We start from the raw sequence: 27,551 nt of genomic DNA on the forward strand, positions 1-27,551 counted from the left end.
TTTGATTTATTTTGTTATCTTCTGAATTTTTGAAACAGTGTAAAAGTTTTATAATTTATCTTCGTCATATGATATACGATGAATGTGACGTCATGATGTCACGAACATAAAAAGAAAAAAAAACACGTTACATATTATTTCCATAATTACTAATACATTAATTGTTCATCCAGTGGTCGAAATTCTAATACTATTATTGTACTACAAATTATTGGAAATTATTATATATATTAGTATAATAATATCCTGGACATTTTTCACACACGGCCATCTGATCCCAAATTAAGCTTGTACAGAGCTTGTACTATGGAAACCAGACTACTGATATACTATATATACTATTTTTATTTTGTAAATACATACTTATGTAGATAATCACACCCAGACTCAGGACAAACAGACATGTTCATGCACACAAATATCCTGTCCTGGGTGGAAATCGAACCCACAATTTTCGCCGTGAAAGGCAAGCATCCACCGGCCACGCCAACCGGCTTGGAAATTTATGGGCTTTGTTAATAGCACTGAAGAATTATCGATCCTGACTACAACATGTAAGCCTAGAACGTAGTTAAAAAGTCAAATATTAAAATTTGTTATCGATAAAACATATTTTTTTATATATGTACTTATAGGAATAAATCTACTCCACTATTCTGCAAGAATAAACTCGAAACTTACCGCAGAAAATGGTCGCAAGACATCAGAAAGTGATATGCGACATTAACCATAATAATTATAACATTTCAAGAACACACGCATCAAAATAGTATATCATGTATATAAGTCGGTTGTCAACATTTCGCGGTTAAATAGTGAAGTAAGTTCTTAGTAGGCCTTCAGCTATTATTAGTACAATAGTATTCGTATCTTATAAATTAAATATCAATAAATACAGACTTAATTTTCGGATATCAACTGTCGAAACATTGCATGTTTTGTCTAAACGTAGTCTACTGGTGGTAGAGCTTTGTGCAAGCTCGTCTGGGTAGGTACCACCCACTCATCAGATATTCTACCTCAAAACAGCAGTACTTGGTATTGTTGTGTTCCGGTTTGAAGGGTGATTGAGCCAGTGTAATTACAGACACAAGGGACATCAAATCTTAGTTCCCAAGGTTGGTGGCGCATTGGTGATGTAAGCGATGGTTCATATTTCTTACATTAGTCTATGGGCGTTGGTGACCACTTACCATCAGGTGGCCCATATGCTCGGCCGCCTTCCTATTCTATAAAAAAAAAGTGTGCCTAAAAACCCCTTCAAGGCTACGAAGTAAATAGGGAGACGTTTTAAGACATGACATTAAACTGACTCGATCACGACCACATAAGTCACTGGAACTAGAGACGGAGCTACCTTAAAATAATATGTCACAAATGACCATAACTTCCTCGAAAAGATAAACTTTTTGACCAATTATGGCCCATGAGCGGCGTTTCCAAAAATCGTATATACGTCTTTTATCTCGGATCAAACCGTTTGGTTGACGTGCTTGATACAAATCTGTATGATTCACCAGTTTATAAATGTACCCAATTAACGGATTTTTGATATCCCATAGAACCTTATTCCATTGAAATTATGGATGGAATTTCATTGCATGTAAATATTTCGATGCGTTCGTTTTATTTGGTTTTACGTAAAATTGTTAGTCACGAACAAGATGGGTTGTTACTTCGACTGTTTACAAGGTGATATTATAAGTTGACACGCCATTTTAGTTTCAATGGGTCGTTTTTTTATATGCTTTAAGATCTTTCTTCCAATGTTTATTTCTATATTATTCACAATAAATGCGGCTTTCTGTTTGTTTGGTAGCATCTCACCTCAATTATTATTATAAGTAATGTGAAAAGAATTGTTGGAATGGTTGAAACTATTACTTTAACGGTTAATAATATTCTTTAACCTTATGGTTAGTAATCTTCTTAACCTGGTGGTTAGTAATCTTCTTCTGTTTCTGAGTAGGCTTTATGCAAGCCCTGGGAATGTACCAACCACTCATCATATATTCTACCACCAAGCAGCAACAACTAGTATTGTTCATAAATAGTTCCACATTCAAAAGTTTTAAATAAATATATCGTGTTCTAAGGAAAAAAAATATCACAACATGATGAAGCAACGTGTCGGTATAAACTCCAAACATTCTCAAGAGTCACAGAAAACCTCTGCCCAGCGGAAAACTTTACCATGTCAACTAAAATCGAAGTAAAACACGTTTATTTAATTAAAACAAAAAATATAATTGGGAATCACATTGCATTGTCTTTGATTATTACTCTCGTTTAAAAAAAAAACGACACCAAATAAACAAAAAAAAAAATTAGAAACTTTCTAATAATTTCCCTCTTGTGTTCGTGCCGATCAAAGTGAAAAATTATGAAATGTTTCAAATAAAAAAAAAATAAAAAATGGCAACACAAAACGAATCCCAAACATTCCACTGGTTCGTGTTGAATTTTTTCTTGGGGCGCACCCCGCAACCCTTTCCGAGGGAGAAAGACCGATGTATTACATTTACTTTGGTTTTTATAAAAATACTTGCATCTCACCGCAACATCGTTTGTTATCAAACAATATTTCAATCTGAATGGCGATTGGTCGATAGCAGCTGATGACGTAATATGCAAACAATGAGCGCTTAGTATATTACTAAAGTAGTTTATTTTACTAGAGCAAAATATTACACCACCAATGTTACGCGCTGAAACCTAACATGCTTTGCATTCATCTGGATATTATTACATACAAATTAAACCTCAAATCAAACCTAAAAGGAATTAACGTACAGATATATAAAATGCAGGTCAACGTCCGCAAGGTTTCGAAAGTACAATATAAAACTTTGAATGATAATTTATTTGTCTTCATGAAATACAAGTAACCCTAAGACGGTTACATTAAAATAAAAATAATAATTATCAATTCATTATTTCGACACCAGCTCCCGGACTATAGAGCGTCGATTCGTGTGTTAATTGTTTGTCCTTCATTATTTCATCTTCAATTGCCCCTTTGTTTCCATTCTTTTCATTCGTTATACAGTCTTTCTTCCAGCGAACGATCTCGTTCATTTTTCAGTCTTTTCAATGGCCCACCGAATTATTTCCTGCGTCATCATTAACTTGCTGAATTTGTTTTTTTTTTCGTTTTTGTTATTTGGGTTCCTGTCATTTATTCTTTTGGATGAAAATTTGGAGACTCAATGGCTATTATATTTGTCTATATTTCAATACAGTCTATTTGGAAGTTAATAAGTAATTTGTGTTAGTTTTTTAATTAAAATAGGAAGACAGATTATCCAATAGGGTACTTGATGGTAAGAGGTTACTAAGATGTTATGTTCCTTGTATCACTGGCTCACCTTGTAAACAAGCACACAACTATACTTTTTAAAATTCGAAATTCAAGACATTCGGTTTTCAAATGGAAATAACTATTTCTACCATTTGCATTACAACTTTACGAAATGCTATAATACGTGAAGGTTATATAATATATTTTGACCGCCTCATTGGTCTAGCAGCTAGATATAAGGCCGCAAACCCTAAGGCCTGGGTTCACTCCCTTGCCTCGGAAATCACGTTAAGCCATACTATGTACTATAATGTGTCCTGCGCAGTAGGCTAGTCTCCCTTGTGATTGGCCGCCGTGACCGAAACCGGTCAGAAGGATTCATCATCTTTAGGTATATAACTGCCGGATCTCCTCGTTTTAAAAATCGAATGCGCTACAATCCAAACCAAAAGCCCTTATACAAATAAAAAAGACAAATAATTCCATAACAAAATCATCACATCAAATATAAGTCTGATTACGTTTTAATGAAAGAAAGCCAAAAACGAATGACGACTACCTATTTGTCTTAAGGCACCCATTTTGTGAGCACGTTAAATAGGTCTCGAGAGACTAAGAATGCCAAATTTAAAAAAAATATATCGCAAAAACAAAATGGAAGAGCGGCTAATCTAAATTGGTACGGTGCGCATAAAAATGTTTACAAAAAATTAATTAATTTAATTCCACTGATCCAACTGTTGCATTCGGCGCAAGTACCGAGTCGGAGTGATATCTATGAAATGGCATGCTTGTTTTTTAATCCAAATTCCATATAACATTTTATAAATAAACTATTTTGATAACGCTTATAACCTATGTAAATATCTTCTTTTTTTTACTATGCCATATAAAAACAATAGATAATTATAAACTTATTTTTATTTTTGTGCTGACCCTATTGTAATCAGAACCAATACTTACTTTTATTCCGTAGGTAATTAGTATTATTATAAGAACTCCATTAAGAATTTAATGTCGACAAGAGATTAAAAAAAATGTTTTACAAATAATAGAATGAAAATATGATGTTTCTTTCTGAAGGGATTCTGTGTTTTAAAAAAAAAGAGTCATTTACGCGTAGGCAATATCCAATATCCAGAACACTGTTCAGATAAAAAAAAATAAACGACATGCAACTCAAAAAGACGTGACAAGTTAAACGCGAAACATTATAAATATCAACGTTACACTAATTTGAGTTTGATATTTTGCTTTTATTGGGCCCATAGAGTTTCACTAGGAAAAATATTAAATTAAAGAAAAAAGCTTCATTTCTAAGCTGTCACTTAGTCTTTTTTTTATTATATATTAATTACAATACGTTACTATTTAACTTAATTAAAAATCAAATTTTTTATTCAAAATTAAACCTGTTGGTACTTGCTTATTGATTGACACCTCAGACCTGAGTAGAAGAGTCAGTGAGATTATTATTATTTTGAAATGATGATAAATATAAGTTATTAAATTAATCAATATAATAATAATAATATCCTGGAACATTATTCACACACGGCCATCTGATCCCAAACTAAGCAGAGCTTGTGCTATGGAAACCAGACAACTGATACATTATATATACTATTTTTCTTTTTTAAATGCATAATTATATAGATAATTACACCCAGACTCAGGACAAACAGACATGTTAATGCACACTAATGTCTATCCTGGGTGGGAATCGAACCCAGGTGGTTAAAGGCAGGTATCTACCAACCACGCCAACCGGCTCGTCAAATATTAATAAATGCATCATAATTACTTCAATTAATTATTACATAATTTTTATGTCATCACCTCCTTTTGAGGATAAATATTGGGGCTTATCACCTCTATGCGTTAAATGTGGTTTCGATATTATCAATACAAGTAGCTGAACCCATTCGGCTAAGACACACATGCTACAACCACTCTCTCTCTGATATTATTGTTTTAGTATTATTATTTTTTTCACAATACAGCGAGGCGTTTAGCATATACATATTAGAAAATAAACGTTAAAGTAGACTAAAAAACAATTTTAGCAAGAAAAATTGAACTGCTGCAAGCTGTAAGAAAATTACACAATTTAACAAGCTAAAGATACGCATTTCTAATAATATTGTATAGTGTCACTAAATTATTTTATTCCATTAAATACCTATGTAAGTTAGATTAATAAGATTATTTAATTTTTTTTGAAATATAATTCAAAAATAAGTACAGTTTGAAAAAAATAAAAACTTTAATTTATATAACGCATACTTTTGTGTAAACGAAAAATGTTGTATTTTAAACTCTGTATAAGTGAACGAAGAAAGAAAGAAATGTCTTTAAGCCGAAAATTAATTAATTTGTGACAAATCATTTAATTAATGCAAATCAAAGATAAATTTTAAGAAACCCAATACAGAATTTATAACGATCTTTGTCGAGAGGCAACAATCAGAATAGCACTCGAAGTGGCGGGACGTCACGGAGGGTCACCGAGAGCCCTCAACCAAAGGGTTGTTACAAACGAAAATTTCAAAACAGTTGATTTCTAGAAAATTCCTATTCGTACTTGAGTTTGCGTTGTTACGTGTCTCGATGTATATCGATTCGATAGCAATTGAAAACGTCACTATTTTTTTAAATAAAATATGTCAAAAAAATGTTCACAATAGATATTGTGAACATTTTTTTGACACATTTTGCAAGCCCGTCTGTCTGGTTAGGTACCAACCACTCATAAGATACACTACCGCCAAACAAAGAATTATAAATATCTTAGTTTCAAAGGTTGGTGGAATATTGGCAATGTATGGAATGGTTAATATATCTTACATCGTCAATGTCTTTGGGCGGTGGTGATCACTCATCATCAGGTGACCCATTTACATTAAACTATTTCATAAAAAGCATAAAAATATCGATTTTTGTCGTTAAGCATTTAAATACATATATTAATAGGAATCGATAACAAATTCAACACTTAATTAATTCCATTCGATCGTGACGTTTGTTTTTCACTTGTCATTTTCCGACAGATTGCGCCAGAGGGCACTAGAGTCGAATGCTTTCAATCCCTCAAATATTTCTTTGAACTCTAATATCTTGATATATAATTTTTTATTTATGATCTTACATTGACGAACTCAATATTATTAAAGACATCTCAAAAGTTTTCTTTATAAGTTTAGTTTAAGTGATCGCTCTTAACCATAATGATGGGATTGGTATATTGGCAATGCATTAAATTGCCAACGCATTGGCGATAAAAATATTTAAACTGTATATCTTCAGTCTATATTTAGCGAAATGAAACATATTTAAGGAAACAAAGGTAACATCCAATCATTATTCGAATACCAAACAGCAATACTTTGTTTTTTTTTTCTTCGAGTTTGCAGAATGGGTAAAAAGCAATCTACCATCTCTACTTGATGCCTTCCTAAGACTATTCTTCTGCGTGGGTGATATTACAGTGAACAAGCACCAACTTCGATTCCCCCATTATAATTCGATGAGACCACAATCATACGTGCAACATGCGTTACATCTCCGAAGCCATTAGCAACTTTAGGACCACTCCTAAACTCCAGGATGCTACTGATCTTAACGTACCAACACAATAACTTTTGACATACCCGAGGTTTGAACCAAGGAGCATAGGATCCTAGTTTTATAGGCTAGTTTAGATGAAGAAAGAAGTTTATAGTTTACAAACTGGCTTGGAAACTCAGAAAATATTTTAAGCATCTTATATTAATTAATGTTTTACGTCAATATTGACATCAGCTTAATGTTGCACAAAGACTTTTTGAAATTAATTGTAATAAAAAAAATTAAAACAAAGTACTGTGTTTAACTAAATTTTATATTTACTTAAAAAACATTTTGTATATTTAAAAAGCTATAAACAGCCAAACGAAATCCGAATCAGTGGCAATTTGAAGTCGTTCCGATCGGCATTCGCCTGCCGAAATCAATTAAGTGCTTGTAATAAGCCGACTTACTACGGATAAGGCTACATAACTAAAAAACGAATCAAATTGATACTTAACGCTATATAAATAGAGTTCACGTGATATTTCAAAGAATGCAAAATTAAAATCGACGAACACTGGTTGGATATAATTCAAAGAATACTCGGATTACTTGAAATGACTGCCAAAGCGAGCCATTACAGGATTTTTTCTTAGTTTTCGATATGAAAAAGGCAAAAAATACGACGCAACGACCGCGGTAACATCAAAAGAGAATTTACGATTCGGCATCTCGCTCGTACGTATGTTGTAGAATGGGACGGTTATACATTAGGAATAAAATGATCCTTTGTGGCAAGTAAAATGCCGCGGTACGTAAGGTGTTAATCACTATTAAATAAACATGTGTGATGCTAGCGATGCGCCAAAGAAACTGTAATTGAGTTACATAGCTTGAATATTGCAATTATAACTTCTAGGGATCGTTTGAATTCAGCAAAAGTGTTATGTATTTTTATGATACAATACAACTGGTAATTAGTCGAGATGGTCCACTGGTTAGAACGTCTGAATTTTAACGGATGATTGCGATTTCAAGCCCGGGCAAGCACCAATGAATTTTCATTTGCTTAATTTGAGTTTGATAAATCTCGTGCTCGGCGTCAAAACGCACAAGGACACCAGCATGTGACAGACAATATCAGCTATATACTGATCGTATATGAATATGCTCATAAATATTTTGCCTGTGACGTCATTCCTACCATTTATACATACAATACTCCCTGATAGTTCGCTAAGGTGTGAAGTACAAATGAATTTAATATACAACAATAATTAGAGCGGACTTTAATTATAATAACTTTTAAACTATAATTTATTATTACTGTTTCTTATACTGCAATTATAAAAAAGTGAAAGTTCTAGCCAAAATTTATTTTGTTCCAAAAGATTTTCATCCGCCACACCTAGGTTTCCTTACGAGGTTTCCTTTTATAGTAAGCAAGAAAATTATCAGAAGTCAAACACATGCAAACTCAGCTATACTTTCTACTAACACAATTTAGTTCACTGTCAAACAAATATACATTATAGGTCGATTCCAATATGATAGGTGAGTTAAAAGCACTCAAAGAATATGACGTCATATTGTGCATGGTCGCCATGACGGTATGATGAATAGTTAATGTTTCTTACAACGTCTGTCGGCGCTGGTGACCAGAATATCAACACATTAACTATTTTCTCATATGCTTCTCTTAGGTAGGTACCACCCACTCGTCAGATATTTTACCGCCAAACAGCAGTAGTTGGTATTGTTGTGTTCCGGTTTGAAGTGTGACTGAGCCAGTATAATTACAGGTACAAGGAACATAACATCTTAGTTTCCACGGTTCGTGGTGGATTCGCGATGTAAGCGATTGTTAACATTTCTTACAATGCCAATGTCTACGGGCGTTGGTGACCACTTACCATCAGGTGACCCATTTGCTTGTTCTACCTATACATTAAAAAAAAATTACTGCACTTGAGAAAACACAGAAATACTTAACTCAATTTAAACCCGCGTCTCTTATAAAATTCTCGAACTCTATCCATTAAGCCAGATCGTCAGTCGTGCCATATTATTTAAATCTACAAATTTCATCTTACAAGTTCAGACGTAAAAAATTGCATCCACTCTTATTAAGTTTAACGCTAAGCTCAAGTTCAAGTCGATGACTAAGTAAGCAAATTCTTGGCTGCGACGTAAAAAGGTTCAACGGAGGAACTTTTAATCGGGACCATCTAATTACTGCCTCCGAACGTGCAGGAAGAATTTGAAGTGTAAAGAGGTGAGCACAATGTAAAGATTTTAAAATGTAACAAAATGTAATATATAATTTCGAATATTCCATTGACTAAGATTCCAAATTATTGTTAAATCGGTAATTTTTTGTGTTCTCAATAGCCTTTTCTAACCACAGGATTAAAGGCAGACATCTTAACATTTAGTCGATGGGACATATTATATGAATAATCTATGATATTAATTATGTATCCGAGAAAGATTTGTGTTTTTAACGTAGGTGATATTATTCGGACTTTAGAAATAGTTAAGTGGAATAGTGTATTATAAATAAATATATAATATATATTAATCAAAAACTGCTTGCAGTACATAATATAACTGACCTATTAGAAATTGAAATTTATAAATCTTTTTCTTTACTCTTTGTGCGTGTTATATATTTTACATGTAATTTTTTTGTATTTAAGCGCTTGATCAATCACATCTGGCTTAGCCTAAAATGGAGCTTACTTGAATAGAAACTGTCAATTACCCTTATCTGGGAGGAACACGAGTTATATGAGATAAAAAAATAGATGACACTGGGTTTTAATGTAAAACCGCTATAATAATAGGTGACCACTTACCATCAAGTTAGCCTTTTGTCAGTCCACCAAACAAAAAAATTAAAATTTTTAAAAGGCGAATGAGCATATGGGGCTCCTGATGGTAAGTGGTCACCAACGCCCATAAACATTGGCATTGTAAGAAATGTTAAAGATCGCATACGATATGCAAAAATTCGCATAGATACATCGCCAATGCGTCACCAATTATGGGAACTAAGACGTTATGTCCCTTGTGCCTGTAACTACACTCGCTCACTCACCCTTCAAACCGGAACACAACAATACCAAGTACTGCTGTTTTGCGGTAGAATATCTGATGAGTGGGTGGTACCTACCCAGACGAGCTTGCACAAAGCCCTACCACCAGTAAAAGTAGTCTAGCTTAGTAAACTTTTCATGCCGATAGAAAAATCAACTATTTTATTAAAATACCGTGGCTATCTTAATTCTTACCTGTTAAAAAAAATATCTCATCTGTTATTAAAAAAAACACTCAACACTTATAAAGAGACGTCAGTTTAATATTTATACTTTTAGCTGCAAGTGGCTTAAGAAAAGTGTTTTCGTAAGTAAGGGGACATCGGGCTTAAAAATGAACGCATAAATCACGATCTTCGGCCCTAATTAATTCCTCCAGAGCCGTGGAAGGGTTGAAATATATAAAAAGTTCCCTTATTACCTACCCTATTTTTATTTCAGGTACGGAATACGTATAAAGAAAAATTTTCAGTGGTATTGTTTTGACTGCAGCGTGATGTTTAGTGATACGTAATTGCGAATGAGATCTCTTAATCTTTATCATGAAACTATTGTCGCGCCTCGTCACGCCACGCCAAAGAAAGGGTGATCTTTCTTTAATACCATTTAATATACATGTATAAATAGTATAAAACAAAATCGCTGTCTGCATCTGTCTGTATCTTCGCTCACTTATTCTAAACCAAGCAATGGACTTAGATATGGAATGATTTAAATCACTGAATATATATAAATATAAACACAAAATTTGCATATGAAAATATCTTTCGATCTTTAGATATGATGTAACGTATTCTATATTGACTGCCTCGTTGGTCTAGTGGCTTGATGTAAGGCCACAGACCAGGAAGTCCTGGGTTCAAGGTCGGGCCAGTAAAAAGTTATTGGGTTTTTCTGTCAGAATTCTGAGTAGCAGCCCGGAGTCTGGAAGTTGGAAGTGTGTACACTCCCGTGCCTCGGAAAGCACGTAAAGCCGTTGGTCCTGCGCCTGAACTCTTTCCGGTCGTGTCGGATTGCCGTCCCATCAGATTATGAGAGTTAGGGGAGAATGTACCTGCGTTTGCGCACACACTTGTGCACTATAATATCTCCTGCGTTGGCTAATCTCTCTTGAGATTGGCCGCCGTGGCCGAAATCGATCTGGAGGACATTATTATTAACGTATTCTATGTACTTGGCTGTTTCTTACAATCGAAATTACCATTTTTACACTTGAACAGAATAACAATGATTAGTATTATCTGATTTCAACAAAAACTTAATCCATCTCACAGTTGAAGGAACACGAATGAATCCAAACATCGATGGGAACCTAAAACTACGATTCATCGATTTTTTTTTTACTTACACTTATAGAAAATGAGAACAGTCGAACCGAAAAACTAAATACAAGCTAAAAATAGCTTTATGACAAGGCAATAAGTTTCATTATTAATTATTTCGAATGCACTTTTATTATGTTTTAAAATCAATTCATCGAGTTGCTCGAATTTAATGTGCCTTATTGTTAACATAATAAGGTTTATAATGTGATGGCATTTTATTCTAAATATACACTTGAACGGATTTCGATATAAATAGTGGACAATGATAGAAATCGATGAGCTTTGAGCTTTAAGATTGAAATCAATCAGACTGACGGTAGGTGGCCACCGAATTACGATTGAGAAATATTACAACTGACTTAATGCTCGACTTAATAAAATAAGAGAATGTGGTGTGTACTAGTAGACTAGGTAGAAAGTAGTGGAATTAATATGTAATATGTACAGACATTTATTTATTACTATGATAATTTGCAAAGATTATATATTATTCAGCGAATCAATTATCCGCTTTGTTATAAACGATGTAAAATTTTTATTCTTAAGAAGGGATTGTTCCCACATCACGTGAAGACGTTACTAATATCTGAATTTATAATCATATATATGACAACATATTTAGAAATACATACAACTTGTATTTGTATATGAATATTTTAGTGTCACCAATTATCTTAACAAATAGCTTGTAATTATTGTTATAGCTGTATGCTATTAGCAGCAATAAGACTATTAAGAGACATTTAAATAACTAAAATCCAATTAACATAAAAGTTACACCAAAGATTATATGTCAAAGAAAGAAAAAAGATGTAATATTTTATGTTAGATAGAAGTGTGAAAAAATAAATAAACGTAGAGCATACTTCATGTTCGATAAAGTTCTATATACAATCATTATAAAACCGAGTCAATAATATTAAATAATTAAACACGTAACTGGTTTCAAGGAAATTCTTATTTAATCGAAAATATAAAATACATCTTTTAAATAGTAATTTATAAAATCAAAACATACCTGTTTTATTTTAAACGATTATATTAAATAAATAAATAATAAATAAATAAATATCCTGGGACATTATTCACACACGGCCATCTGATACTAAACTAAGCAGAGCTTTTACTATGGAAACCAGACAACTGATACTGACTGAACTGAGACTACTATTGTTTTGTAAATACATACTTATATATATATAATTACACCCAGACCCAGGACAAACAGACATGTTCATGCACACAATTGTCTGTCCTGAGTGGGAATCGAACCCACAACACAACAAATACAAACGATTTAAAATGTAGATACTAATAAGCTCAACAAACTTGGGTTACTTGTTGGTTGGGCTTTGTACAAGCCTGTCTACTATTTATGTATTAAAAAAAGTTACTACTCAAGTAATATAGTATGAAAACACTGTATTAAGCCGAATAATTCGAACGCGTCCATCAAATGATTTCGTTAATACAAAACAGCAGCTGAAGAAAAAAATTTCGTCGGTACATTTCGGTATTTCCGTGCAATCATTATTAGTCAGTAAGTATAATTAAAGTTTGTTGAATTTTCACCTAATTACGTTGAAGTGGAGGAAGCTATCGAGTATCATAGCGTAACAATTAAAAACATTTAAATCGAAAACGTAAAAAAAACGATAAACATCATTACCAAGAATTGCGTTTTAATTAATTCAAACTAATCTTCATATTATTTTTAAATTAAACACATGTTGGAATATAATTAGTGATTGTTTGATAGTTTTCTGGAAGATTATTATTGATAAAACACTTTTTTTACTTCTTATTGAGGCAAACATTGCAGTCTATACAGCCTTCGCATGTTAAAAACAAACTTTAAATTGATTGATATTAAAGAGACCAATGTTGTTAAAGTAACAGTCTTAAATATCCCACAAATGGGCTAAACATAGCTCTAAGGAGGCTATTTGAAGTTTATTCCATCAGGTTGTTTCGATGCAGATTGGTAGATATAATATTTACAGAATGTCAGATGCACATGCTGGTAGGAAACATTTCCTTCGCCGTGCACTAAATTAATTGCCAACATAAACTAAGTTCATGAAAAATCAGCGATAGTTGCTTTGTTATCTTAACTCACTTTACAGATAGGCATGTTTTTTAGTCTTTAAAACCACAACAAGTGAGATAAGCGATATGGAGTAAGCTCCTAGCCCTTTCCTCAAAAAGAGAGGACGCTTTCATAAAGAAAATGAGATAAAAAATGAAAACTAAAGAAGATATTACGTCATTACATAAGAATAAAATATAATTATTTTAAATAAATAAAATATAATAATTTGAATTTTGATTTTTTCCAATTTGAACTCAAGATCTTATGACCCAAAGCCGTATGAACTAGCCACTAGACATAAGAGGCACTTTCTGATCTTATACAGGTGTATCGAACGGATATGTGTAATTTTATACAGACACGTGACTGTGAAAGCTCCTTAATTAAATAATGTTTTAGTAAAACAAGCTGTACACAAAGTACTGGTCATCAAAGGATTACTCACCCGCGAAATGTTGACAACCGACATATATTGATATACTATTTTGATGTATGTATTCATGAAATGCTATAATTATTACGGCCAATGTTGCATATCACTTACTGACATTTCACGACCGTCTGCGGTGAGTTTCGAGTTTGTTCTTACTGAATACTACTTTTATTAATTTTATTTTTATATATAATTTATAAATACAATTTGAAATGATAAAATCAGTAACAGTAACAGCCTGTTAATGTCCCACTGCTGGGCTAAGGCCTCCTCTCCCTTTTGAGGAGAAGGTTTGGAGCTTATTCCACCACGCTGCTTCAATGCGGGGTGGTAGATTACACATGTGGCAGAATTTCAATAAAATTTCAATAAAATTGCACATGCAGGTTTCCTCGCGATGTTTTCCTTCAACGTCAAGCACGAGATGAATTATAATCACAATTAAGCACATGAAAATACATTGCTTGCCCGGGTTTAAACCCACTATCATGGGTTAAGATTCACGCGTTCTAACCACTAGGCCATCTCAGCTTCATGATATAATCATTGATAATTTATTAAATTAAATTAATTGTTTTTATTATGTCATAATATATTTTAATGAGTATTTAATAACCTGTGGTGACATGGTTGGAAACTAAACGGTTCCCATAATTATCGAACGGACGCGTTGAAATCACGTCGCCGACTTAAAATATATCGGCTATTCCTCGATAAATGATCGGTCGAACCGAATATTTAAATAATAATAACACAGACAAAAAAGTAACTTAATTATGGCAACACAAAAATATACCTATATAGTAGCTTTTAAACGTCGCGCTGCTGGGCTAAGGTCTCCCTTTGAGGATCACAGGCGGCGACAATACTCCTACATCACACATTTAAATATCTACATGATTAACGATCATCTGCTCATCGTTGAAAAATAAGTGGAATTCCATTAGCAATTGCGATCAATTAAAGCGGAGGTCACACGTGTTTCCCGGATATGCTATATGTAGACATGGCCTATATTTTTTTGGTACACACTAAGTACGCTGATAATTGACGGTGTAATTATTAATGGATTTTAAGTAACGTAACAGTCTATAAATGTCCCACTGCTGTACAAAGACTTTTGAGGTATTGAGCTCATTCCCCGAACTCAATGATGGCTTAAAAAAATTATATATTTCTATAAGTCTATGATACTTTGATCATCATTTTGGTGGTGATCATCACTTATACCAGGAAATCTATAAGCACATATCATATTACATATTATATTTTAATTACACTTAAAAAAATTGCTGCTAAGAAATAATCTTTGCCGTAAACACAGGCTTTGTCTGCAAAAAAAAAACATAAATATCGTTAAAACATCTAAATATGGAATAACTGAATATCTATAGAGATCTTCCATGCGGAATCTCGAATCTTGATTAATTCGCTACTCGGCTGTAAAAAATTACTAAGGCTTAACTAATTAACAATGTCCATTAGTTTAATGTTAATATGTTTCCAATAAAATACCGACGCCTACATACTTATGTCAAATCGATAAATTGTTACATTACGAACGAGCTGCGTGTAAAGAATTTCATTTTGTTTGTTTTTTTTTTTTTTAAATGAATCGACATTGAAAATAGAGAGTGAAATTTCAAAGTCGCGATGGATGCAACCGTCGCCTGTAATTTTCGAGTGAAACGTATCTGACGCTAGTTGAATTATATTTCGATTGAAATATTGAAAACACATTACTTTTATAATTTACATTTCGTCTTACTAATAGATGTATTTACATAACGCACATTAATTTGTGACGATCTTACTTACATACATATAAAATATGTTTAGCAAGTGATAACTAAGCTAAACAGCCGCTGAGTAACGTTTATAATGAATGCTGTAAGTATATCAAGTTAAATCAATGCAATATTGATAAATAATCTTTTAAGAAACCTTTGATTAAGGAAACATGAAAATGTTAATTAACGTATTCATAGCTACACAAACATATATGTATGTTTTTTCGCTGGAAAAACGAAAATAAATAGTTACCAGGTGGGGTATAAAGGACTTGCCGGTGCAGAAGGCACTACAAAACCCACTGAAAAACCAACGGCACCCACCGTTTCTTCGGGGAACGTCAAGGGATCGCTTGCGCAACAATATATGTACATATATATGTTAACGCTACACAATAACACACTCGAATTCTACTCTTTTTAAATCACGCAAAATTGTTAACAAAATCATAGATATGTCATGTTCTTTCTAAGACATTCAAAACACTGCAATAAAGTCTTGACTTATATTATATCTAATTATTATTATAAATTATCATATTCAAGCGAATTCATTAACAAAATGATATACTTAATCGTAATCTAAAGCAAGCTCTATAAATATTTCAGTAACAGCCTGTTAATGTCCCACTGCTGGGCTAAGGCCTCCTCTCCTTTTTTGGGGAGAAGGTTTGGAGTTTATTCCACCACGCTGCTCCAATGCGGGTTGCTAGAATACACATGTGGCAAAATTTCAATGAAATTAGACACATGCAGGTTTCCTCACGATGTTTTCCTTCACCATCAAGCACAAGATGAATTATAAACACAAATTAAGCACATGAAAATTCAGTGGTGCTTGCCCGGGTTTGAACCCACAATCATCGGATAAGATTCACGCGTTCTAACCACTAGGCCATCTCGGCTTTATAAATATTTACACGTAATAAATAAAATTATATCTATATAATAAAAATTCTAGAAACAATATATCAAAGCGACTAATTAAAATGTAAAATATTAAGATATAAATACTAGAAAAACGTTTTAATGTTACACATTTATTATGAAAAAGAAATCGATTGAAATCAAAACGAGTTTGAAATAGGCGATTAAATTATTTTAACACACAACCTGTTATTAATTAAATCGAAGTTATTTATTCGTGAGACTATTACGAGTAATTCTTTTTAATGTGATCACATCCTTATGTATTTCGGCCATTGGCTATCGTTGGTCTAATGGCTAGATATAATGCGCAAACCCCAAGGTACTGAGCCAAACCTCAGGGCCAATAAAAAGTTATTGGCTCGAAGAACCTCAGTAGCGGCCCGGAGTCTGGTTCCTGCAAGTGTATATACACTCGTGTCTCGGAAAGCACGTAATGCCGTTGATCGTCTCTTATCCGTTGTTTCTCACATTCATAATCAGATCACGATGATCCGATGATAGAGATCAGGCGCAAGATCTGGGGCGAGGTAGGATTGTAAACATTGCGAAAACTCTATACAATTACTGGATAAAAATGATTGTAGGTATATATAGGGTAGGTAGAGAAATTACCTTTCAACTTGTCGATCTTTGCTAAAGATTACTTAAATTTGAGCATCACTATGTTCCCACGTACTAAAGATTAGTTTGTGTTTATAATTCATCTCGTAAACGGTGGTGTTGAAACACATCGAAAGGAGATCGGCGCGTGTCAGATGAGGTCTTGCCTCATGAATGGAGTGAGCTACGTACTTTCTTAATTGGAAAGTGGTCTTTGTCTAGCAGATATATTTACGAACTGCTACTATGTATGTATATACTATATTATATATAACATGTTACAAGTTACAATTCTTTATTTAAAAATTTAAATTCTATGCTCAAACTTCGCTTCATATTTCCACGCGTTTATCGTCAAAATCTTGTAAAAAATGAACATTGACTTATTTAATTATTTAATATATACCTAATTATAAAATACATAATATATGTCGCAAAATCTTCGATTCGAACACCATCATATAACATTAAATATCGCACTCGTAATGACGATCGTCGTAAAATCTATATTAATTACAATTAACATAATCGCGATAATGTATTGCAGCCATAATTTTATATTTATTACTTAAATAAATAGAACTAAATCAAATAAACATATACTATCTAAATTATAATCTACAAATTTTTAATATAAAAACTCATTAACAATAAATTTAAAAGGTTAAAACATAGCATGGATATGCGACTTGCATTTTTTTTTATATAGAATAGGTAAGCGGACGAGCAAATAGGCCACCTGATTGTAAGTGGTCACCAACGCCCAAAGACATTGGTATTGTAAGAAATGTTAACCATCGCTTACATCGCCAATGTAGCACCAACCTTGGGAACTAAGATATTATGTCTCTTGTAATTATACTGGCTTACTCACATTTCAAACCGTAACACAACAATACCAAGTACTGCTTTTTTGCGGTAGAATATCTGATGAGTGGGAAGTACCCATAGATTGATTTTACTGGTAGTAGGGCTTTCCCTACTACCAGTAAAATCAAAATTTAAAGAAAGGAAAATATACGCATTTTAATGATAAAGAAGTCAAGGAGATTATTTTGAATTAGTTTGTGGTCGTCCTACAAAAAGTAATTTTTATAAGACCTAGAGAAATTAATTTCTCATTGTAACAATTGTATTGAGCAAGTAGGTTAATATTGTATATTTTCATTTTATTTATTTTAATCTCAATTGAAAACGACAGCTTTAGCAGACATGTGAACATTTTCATAGACAAAAGTTTTTTTTAATAGGCTATGCCTATAAGATTCTTGGTGGTCTCCAAACAGTATATTTAAACCGCTCACAAGATTGTCGAATGTCAATGCCTGCCTTTAAAGCTTATCTTAAATCAGAGATCAATTTAACTGTTGCAGCATCCGATCGTTATCGAATCTATTTAATAAACAGTCCAAAAGATTTAAAATAATAACTAAAATATTTGTCATCTTTAAATATGTCGCATTAATTTCAATAGGTTTTTTATATAATGAATTTAATATTATTCAATTTAATTGAATATATCCCCGTCATGTAAAATAGACTGGCAAAAATACCACCTGATGGTAGGTTGCCACCATCATTCATAGATATTAGCGCTGTATGAAATATTAACCATTCCATACATAGCCAATACGCTACCAACCTATGTTATGGCCCCTGTGCCTGTAGCCACACTGGCTGACTCAACCTTCAAACCGGAACACAGTACTATGTACTAATAATATTTATAATAATAGGAGGAGGTTACGAGAAATTGATTATTATAAAAATTGCTAACTTTCTTGGTGATCAGTCAAAGGGTGCGAAGATATCCATTTTTATATTTGTAAAAATCAAATCTCATAATTTTGATATGCCTTCTAGTTCGTTATTATATTTATAACAACTTGTACATATTGCGATTCTCTCGAACTCGAATTTTTTAATATGACGCCATTTTTACAATCCAGCACATTACTCTATACCGTGTTTAATCTGTGCAAGTTTATTTTTCGCCTTTATACCGATTAGCCGACAAAATCGAGTTGGTATCAATCACATCGATTCCGCATTAATAAAACCCATATTCTCTCTAAAGCTTATCTCAGATCGGAGGGCCATTAGATCGAGTCGGGCTATTTATCTCCTCGGCTGTTATAATCACTCACATTGACAGCGATCGGTCGCGCTACCATAAAACATTGTGAATTTGATTTAATTATATTAAACCTTGATAAGTATTTCCACTTGTGATTTTTATTTTATCTGTTTATGTTTAATGTTTAATGGGATTGATAATTACACTTTGATACGCGATGATTGATTTTACTACACAGTAACAGCCTGTAAATGTCCCACTGCTGGGCTAAGGCCTCCTCTCCCTTTTTGAGGAGAAGGTTTGGAGCTTATTCCACCACGCTGCTCCAGTGCGGGTTTGTGGCTAGTGATTTTACTAGCCGTTTAATAATACTTGTTACTCTGGGTTGGTGCGTTGTCATCGCGGTTATATTATGTATTTGTTTCAACTCGTGGACATGACTCGTGTACGTGACTGTAACCGTTATTGAAAATTTGAGGAATATATACCAATATGCATGTTAAGAACCTTTTTTTGTCTACTCTTATTTCTTTTATTGGTAGCACTAAAGCTTGTCTATGGTCAAAGATAATAATAAGAAAATATCATAATAATAAAGGAAAATCTATTGGCAAACCTTTGCCTGTTTTGCCTATGAACCGATTCAAACCAGTTCGATTCGATAAATGTTATCGGGTTTTTCTATCGAAAAATACTAAGTCTTGTATCGGGAAGTTGGAAGTGTGTATATTTCCGTGCCTCGCAATGCAAATAAATTATATATAATATACACAATTATACCTTTTGATTTAACTAAATATTGACTTCTGAAATTCTTATCAAACTACGTTCATAATCGGTGATAACGCTTGAAGATAGAAAAGCACTTGTAATAAACGATTTAAATGAAAACACATTATCACCCGAATTCGACAATATTATAAACAGGATACGCTAATATCTGGCACGAGGGCAATTGATCTAATATTTTTATTAAAACTTATCATACCTAAGTGTAGATAATACGGTGATGATCACATCGTGGGCGGCGGATGGTTAGATTGTTCACGATCAATTTTATTGTTTCATCTAATATCTAATATCTCTATGTACACTTGAAGATTGATATTTGGTATACATTTTATTTGATTTAGAAAATCCAGTGGAACTTAATGGAAGGCAAAATAACTTTGCACAAATTTCAACTGTACGAAGTCGGGACGGGCAACTAGTCATTCATTAATGAATTGAGTTGAATTGAAATTGATCCCTTGCGCCTGTAGTTACACTGGCTCACTCATCCTATAAACCGTAATGCAGCAATACTAAGTATTGCTTTTTAGCGATAGAATAGCTGATGATTGGATGGCAACTACCCAGACAGACCTGCACAAAGCCCTACCTCATAGTATGAGACAGTTAAAGATTTTTAACTAAATAAAATATATAACCAAGTAAGCAAATTGGTTAGACGAATGAAACATTGAAAGCGATTAGTGTTATCAGCGGTTACAAATTCGCGAGAACGACACACAAACGGACAAATTTCTAGCTGTCATTTTATTGGTCAAACAATGAGTGTCGTTATCACACGCACTTCGAGACTTCGAGAGTACCTATTAATCGAAATATTACCTTCGATATTTCATTATGACAAGCTTAGTTTATCGTGACTGCTTACTTGATTTAGATTATGAAGTCCTGGTTTTATTTTAGATCTTGTGTAGATTTTAGTATCGACATAAATAAAATAATTCGATTTTTGTCTGACAAATCTGTATCAGCTATAGGGATGCTGTGCTCACACTCTCTCATTACCTGACCTTGATTGTGCGATTCGGCATGGCGGTTCTCTCCACTCGTGAGAGATAACATATATACATGTGTTTATACACATTCATTATAATGTAGAATATAGTTTATATCAAAATTAATAATATCGTTTTATATTTAGGTACTAAATTATAGTTTGTATTTTAATATCAGCCAATTTAATGATATATAGTTAAATCTTTTTTTTAATCTTGTTATAATATATTGATATAACTTCGATAAAAAAAATTGAAAACAAAATTATCAATATCAATGTCCAATGGGAAACCTATGGACAAGTTAGACTGATTACCATCAAATGACTTAGGACCATATCGAAAAGAATTTCAAGAGCAGAGCAGAGCAAATAATTATGAGCAAATGAATATTGTTAGGCCAATATTTTGACCTCGTATTCGTCTAACCACCAAAAATGCGCAAATGAATGATGATATGAATTGATAGAGGAAACTCTTCTGCCAAATTGTACCTCGACGCATGCCAGCTCCAATAATGTTATCATGACTAATGTACTAGCAGTCACACGGGAGGATAGTAAAGATTTATCTCAACGTCGGGATGCTGCAATCAATGACATCTTCGAACGAGTATTTTAAAATTGGACGTGTCTATGGATGAAATATTGTATGTACTCATATCTTTAATAATATTATAACTGCGAAAGTAAGTCTGCCTGTCTGTTTGTTATGCGTTCACTCCTAAACCATTGAAACGAATTTGATGTAATTTAGTGTGAAGCAAGCTAGAAACAAGGAAGGATATACTTCTTAAATTTTTAAAACGGAAATCAAAAGAACATGTTAATTAGTAACCACTGTCCTTAGACATTGACACTTTACGAAACGTCAATAGTGCAATTGTTTACAATACGCCTAGCGATGTAAAAGTCGCAGGTTCGATCCTGACCTTCGGGCTATTATCCCCACTACCAAGCTCTACGTTTAACTGAAGGGGTGAATAGGAATATTAGTAATTTTCTTCAAACGGAGTTTTATACCTTATAAAAAAAATCAGTAAATAATGAAACAGATGACTTATAATTTTGGTTTTAGTAATGAAAACCTTAATATTAACAAATAATTGTGAATTGTATTTTTATTCAGACAAATATCTTGTTCATTCCTATACTAGTACACGTACTTAAACACTTGATACGTCTAAGGTGTCCATAAAGAAACAATATCAATATGTCATTTAAAAACATCCTCAGCGTGCATAGTACAAGATTAATTGCCAATACGAAGCGTTGGAACGAATGTACAAACAAACAGACGCGTGACACGATGTCCCAATACGACCAGCGAACATTTTCTGCGACACCTACGTACAGAGAAGGAGGTTATTCCGTGAAGGTTTATTCAAAATATTATATTTTAAAACTTTAAGCAGTTTTCAAGTAAGTCGTATTGCGTTTAAGGATAACAAAAACAGTTTGGGAGTTCACAGAGTGGGAGGAGTTCAGTTTGGGAATACTCTGTATATATATATATGTCATGTTATGTAATTATATTCCCTTATAATATTTCAAAAACAGTACATTAAACTTTTATTTTGTTAAATATTTTAAAAATGTACACAAATAAATATATAAATTTAATTACATCGTTTAAAATAAATGTTTTTTAAATTAAAACGATACTGTATAGACATTAAAATGTCCGATTTGTAATTAAAACTTTTAACGAAATTCGAATAAATATGTACATACTAATTAATGCGACATTTATCCTGATAATAATACAAACTATATTTTATTAATTAAAAACTTACATCAATAAATACAAACATATAAATTACTGAAGCCAGAATAAGCTTTCGACGCGCAGCCTCATGCGCAGGATATCGACTTGAAGGATTAGCTTAGTTTCAAGCATTAAATCAAACAGTCGATATAAAGCTAAATATCGTCCGATTGCGCGAACTCTTGCGCATAAATTGCGTCGCTGATAAATTAACCGACCGTGAGTTATGGCCGAGTCCTGTTCTATTTACAAACGTCGGTCGTGTCCACTAACATATTGAACATATATACGTTTTATATGTATATATATATTATAAAAAAAAAGCGATTTCAATAAATTGTCTGTAGGGTACTCGAACAAACATGTAAAATTTTATTTTTTAGTGCAGTTTTTAAGCTTATATCCAATCAATATTTAAAGTTTAACATTATATAATCATATGTATATATAGATATGGCTCCATACATAAGTGGTTGTTATTTAAAGGCACACTAAGAAATAATTATCCGATTTTTTTATATTAAGTAAGAGATAATCTAATTTACAATATTATCCAAATGAACCCTTCAAAGTTTTACTGTTTTAGCACAATAACCTTAGACACATAAATATGGTTAATTATGCAATAAGACAAACATGTAGACAAAGACGAAGGAATTATGGATACGGAATTATAGACTTTCGAAATACTGTATAATGGAAATACAATCGAAGCAGATGGATATTTTTTTTAATTTCACGGTAATACTATAAAGACAGTAATTTCGTTTGTATATGTAACAGATATTATCGCTTTCGAAATACCGATCCGCACTTATTTTACGCTTAAAACTAAAATAAGACCAACAGAAACGGTAGCTGTCCATTTTTCCGCACTTAACCGATTTAATTCCTTGATCGCAAGATATCCACCGTTTTAAATGCTTGTCACGCCATTTTAGGTAAATTTAATGTTTTCCCGGATTTTTTTACGAACCTTATTCAACTTTATGCGAGTAAGCGAACTAAATGGTTTATTTATCACTGAATTCCAAAAATATGAAGAAATACCTCGATTAATTTTTTATTTATTTTGGGAATGGTGAGGCTTAGACGAGATAGAATAGGGCATAAGGCAAGAATAATATTTAAATCATATATGCCTCTGCATCTTTGACAGATGATTTAAGCAGCATCGCTATGTTTACTAATTTATCTATTAACAGCTAATACATCTGACTGTGTAATTGATGTTGGCTCTTCTGACCTTTGTAGCGAGAAGCATGTTGAATTTCAGTCATTTTCGGTAGGTAGAACTGGTTCAGCTTGCAATGACATTATGAGACGTCTGTTAATTATCGATATGTTGATCACAGGTCTTAGATATGTCCCTTGTGTAATTACACTAACTTAATTATTGTGTTGGGACACATAAATATATAATTGTTTGTCGGCAGAGTATCAGATGAAAAGCAAAATACCCAGGATGACCAGGACTACTTACCACTACCAATATATATATATATATATATATATATATATATATATATATATATACATATATACAATATAAACATAAACTTAAATTGAATACAATTTAATTACTGGTGGTAGGGCTTTGTGCAAGCTCGTCTGGGTAGGTACCACCCACTCATCAGATATTCTACCGCAAAACAGCAATACTTGATATTCTTGTGTTCCGGTTTGAAGGGTGAGTGAGCCAGTGTAATTACAGGCACAAGGGACATAAAATCTTAGTTCCCAAGGTTGGTGGCGCATTGGATATGTAAGCGATGGTTGACATTTCTTACAATGCCAATGTCTAAGAGCGTTGGTGACCACTTACCATCAGGTGGCCCATATGCTCGTCCGCCTTCCTATTCTATAAAAAAAAAAAAAAATCATGCTGAAAATGTTGTGATGCAGAAATTGAATGTCTTCACTATTAGGCCAAAGCTTGTCTTCAGCTAAAAAAATATTATCTACTAGATCTTATATATTTTTTTTTCGTTTATATAATTACAGTTTCAGATGTCATTATTTAATCTTTTCGATATTTAATCGGCATTATTTGTTTTTAAAAATAGAAGACTCGTGCCTTTTTTTTTGTTTTGAGTTTCATTTCAAGTAAATGTTTTTAGTTATGATTTCAAATTAATGTATAAGATATTTAGAAGATATATCTGTTCGTTTATTTTTAGACATAAATATTGTTTATATTTCTCACAGATTACTCAATTACTTATAAACATTTTACAATTCCATTATCTGTTTTATCAACATTTTCCATTTTTAATTAATTATCTGTTGAATATTTACCATTCTATTTTAAGCTATATTTACAATCAATATTATTTACAATGATAAAATTCTTTGTTTCATCGGGTTAATATTATAGCACAAAATTACACATAAATGACTTACGGTGAGCGACGCCATGTTTTAAAATAATTAAAATGTTATTAATTAAACGCATCCACAACGGAATGATCTGGAAATTCATTGTTAATGATGACACTTAACGGTAAAGATATTTTAATTATGGCAACAGGTGAAGAGATTAAAAGAAATCACTAATTACATGTAATAATGAATCATGTAGCCCAGTGGGTAGATTGAATCTTACGAAGATTGCGAGTTCGAACACTGGTAAGCACCACGTTTCATATTTAATTTGATGATAATGACGTAAATATCTTGAGGAAACATGCATATGTCGAATGAAATTTACCACGGGTGTATTCACCACCCCACATTGGAGTAGCGTGTTCGAATAAGCTTCAAACTTGTTCCTCAAGAAGATACCTTACCGTGGGGTATTTACTCCACTGCTGAACAAAGGTACGTAAATAAATACCGTTATCTATTTAAAAATAATTTCTTCGAAAACTTGTCCGGTAGCTTAAACCTTTTTATACGATCCTGTTGTAAAACTGTACACGTTGCTCAACCATTGCCTAACAAAATAGTTATCGAGTCTATATAGTTCAGTAGTTTCAAACCATGCTATGCATGCACAGCTTTTTATAATCGCAATAAATTAAAAAATACTACGAATAATTTTTTTTTTTTTATAGAATAGAAAGGCGGACGAGCATATGGGCCACCTGATGGTAAGTGGTCAACAACGCCCATAGACATTGGCATTGTAAGAAATGTCAACCATCGCTTACATATCCAATGCACCACCAACCTTAGGAACTAAGATTTTATGTCCCTTGTGCCTGTAATTACACTGGCTCACTCACCCTTCAAACCGGAACACAACAATATCAAGTACTGCTGTTTTGTGGTAGAATATCTGATGAGTGGGTGGTACCTACCCAGACGAGCTTGCACAATGCCCTACCACCAGTAAATAATTAATAATTTGAAAATCATACGTATATTTTGATCGAATCAACAAGAAAATCTTAAAGCGCTGCGTTCGTTCATGGTGTCTCGGATCCATATCGACAACAGGACTGCAACATTTAAAGGCTATTGCTGATAACGAGGCGAACAATCGCTATAAAATTTAGCGCATTTATTCATACAGCAATGACCCTTAACACGTCTCGGAGAATGATTTAAAGGGCGAACACACGATGCATTGTGCACCGCCCACAGTAGCTGCCTACGATCGCTAGATCGGCCCTCCCGCCTCGCTGACCGCTGGTTTTATGTATGGAAGACGGCTTCTTTATTACCTTGATTCAGTTACTGATGTATAGCACATTGACTTGCTATTTTAATATTTCTTTGTTCTTGAGTGTTTTATCATGTTTTAATGTTTAATAACTAGGTCTTTCATCTACATTTAATAATTATTTCGATTTGATAATTAAGACATAATTTATGTGTATAAAAAATCATATTGATTTCTAAAACGGGCGATAGCCTCCCCTCTTCAGCTAATTCTCTAAGCTATCATTTCACACAGCGAAAGTATAATTAAAGTTACATTTTCAGTATATTTCCTGTTCATTGATTGGTAACACAAAAACGTCCACATTAGAATTATGTTTCATTAACTAATGTGTAGTTCGTTTAATTACAATTTAAACAGTCTATTTCCATACCAACTAACCACAAAGCGACATCGACGTGAAATAAGTAAGAGTCCGAATAACAAATAACATTACATCCATTCAGGCATTGTAAAGGACATTCTAAATAACAATAATTGAACCAATCGACCAACAAATCGGCCAACGCATCGCCCGACTGATTAATACGACACGACGTCCCATTGTTAGGTTATAAACTTTGATAAACAGTTTGTTTTCGGTTATAATTATTGATGATCTTGTGGGTGTTTTGTATTTGTTATTTATTAATGTTAGATCTGAATTCGATTCTCGGTTATTTAAAGTGCATATAGTGTACACAATCGTTGTATCGCTACGAGTTATAACGTCTTTTGTTAAATTCTCAATGGTAATAGTTCTGGAGTTTTCAATTTTCAAAGACGTATTCGATTGACATGTACTATTATTTTTACAAGATTTTATTTAACTTGCAATGTATGTTAGTTTGTTTATGTCAAATCTTGCTGAAATAGAACAACTTCCCCTTAAACTGAACGTTGAAATTTTACATGCTGGTTCAATTCTGATGACATTGCACTATTACGCTAAGCATGACTTGAATCTACTTTTTTCATTAAATTTTGTATAGATTTAATCCATAACTTTTAATTGTAGTTGGTGTGGGTAGCTGGTTAATATTGTGACATTCTAGAAATACCTATACAGTATTTATTTACAGTATCGTGTGGTCTCCATAGTCTTATTGTCCATGACATGGTGTATTTTTCTATCAGCTTAGAGTCTGGTAGTTTG

At 32.9% G+C, this 27,551-nt stretch overlaps 1 long non-coding RNA gene across 1 annotated transcript in view; it reads right to left on the reverse strand.

Annotated features, from left to right (window-relative positions):
• Positions 1 to 12,318: 12,318 nt before the first annotated feature.
• LOC126775618 (uncharacterized) overlaps positions 12,319 to 27,551 on the reverse strand; it is a 132,235-nt gene continuing 117,002 nt past the window's right edge. Inside the window, exon 2 of the long non-coding RNA XR_007669899.1 lies at positions 12,319 to 12,422. This is a non-coding gene — a long non-coding RNA (uncharacterized LOC126775618). The remainder of the gene's footprint in view (positions 12,423 to 27,551) is intronic.

This window comes from Nymphalis io, chromosome 18 (assembly GCF_905147045.1).
Source record: "Nymphalis io chromosome 18, ilAglIoxx1.1, whole genome shotgun sequence".
NCBI classification, from domain to species: Eukaryota; Metazoa; Arthropoda; class Insecta; order Lepidoptera; family Nymphalidae; genus Nymphalis; species Nymphalis io.